The following is a 1235-nucleotide window of genomic DNA, read 5'->3' as shown; positions in this document are numbered from 1 at the left end:
AATATTAAACATGCATAAAAAGACAGCAATAATAAACAGAAATCATAAATTTTATTATATAATATAATATAGAGTTCAAAAAAAAAAGAGATCAACATAATTACAAGAAACAATAAAATTCAAAATATTTAATAATATTAAAAGAGGAGGAGGTTCCTAGTCGGAGTCGGAGGTGCTGGAGTCAGTGCCGGAGCTGTCTGGGTAGTTGTCCATCCGGAACTGCCCAGAACCCAATGTGTCGTCGGTCCAGTTGGAAGCGTCGTCATCCACGTCCGTTAATGACAACAGAGTAGTATATATATTACGAAAATAATTAATTAATTTTGTGGTAACAGACGCGGCGTTCCATTACTACTCCTCGGTTTAAACCATGTGAATTAAATCGTTGCGACTCCTCGGTAGAATTAAATCTCCGACTGAGACCATATGAAATGAAGCAGGAAACTTTCTTGTCGTAGACTGAGTTCACTTTAATTTATTTTCGTGTTAAAACCATTAGTGTACGCGTGTTCGTACACCAACGAAGAGAGAGATGAGAATACCTTAAGTTCATACATTAATTAGTACAAATATGTATAAAGAAGATGTCTTTTCCGTGTCAGAAGGTAGCCCTAATTTCAATCTACGTTGTGAAGCTTACGTAACCGACGGGGTATAATGATGACTTCGTACACCTTCACTGAGGGTGTATAATGATGACTTTTGTACACATTATGAAACTACATCAATTCAAATGGGTTTGCTTCTTAATTAGATATGGATAGGCCCATTATGAGATAAACAGTTAAAATTTGATAGAAGAGTACAAATTAACCTTAATATAAAATTACATAACAGAGTACAAATTAACCTTAGAATCCCTTAACCTTAACATAAAGAGTACAAATTTGATAGAAGAGTACGAAAATTACATAATAGATCCGACAAATGCTAAGATCAGCGATCCACCATAATTAATTGCTTAAGCTCTTTGATCTCCTCACGCATTTGCGCAAGTTCAAATTGCAGCTCACGGCGGAGCGACACCTCCTCAGCATACTGACTTCTCAAGCAATCCAGCTCTTCCTCGAGGGCGGTAAGGCAGTCATGACGGATGTGCAAACCATCGTTCTACAAGAAAATATATTAGATTTGTTAGCTAAAAAAAATACCATTTCCGTTAAAAATGGAGGCAAATTTAAGTATTGTGAACTCCAATATTACCTTAAAATCTTTGCATACGTAATAGTTTCTTC

The sequence above is a fragment of the Brassica oleracea genome, chromosome C2, assembly GCF_000695525.1.
Source record: "Brassica oleracea var. oleracea cultivar TO1000 chromosome C2, BOL, whole genome shotgun sequence".
NCBI classification, from domain to species: domain Eukaryota; kingdom Viridiplantae; phylum Streptophyta; class Magnoliopsida; order Brassicales; family Brassicaceae; genus Brassica; species Brassica oleracea.
The sequence above is the reverse complement of the archived record's forward strand: the minus strand, read 5'-3'. Positions refer to the sequence as shown.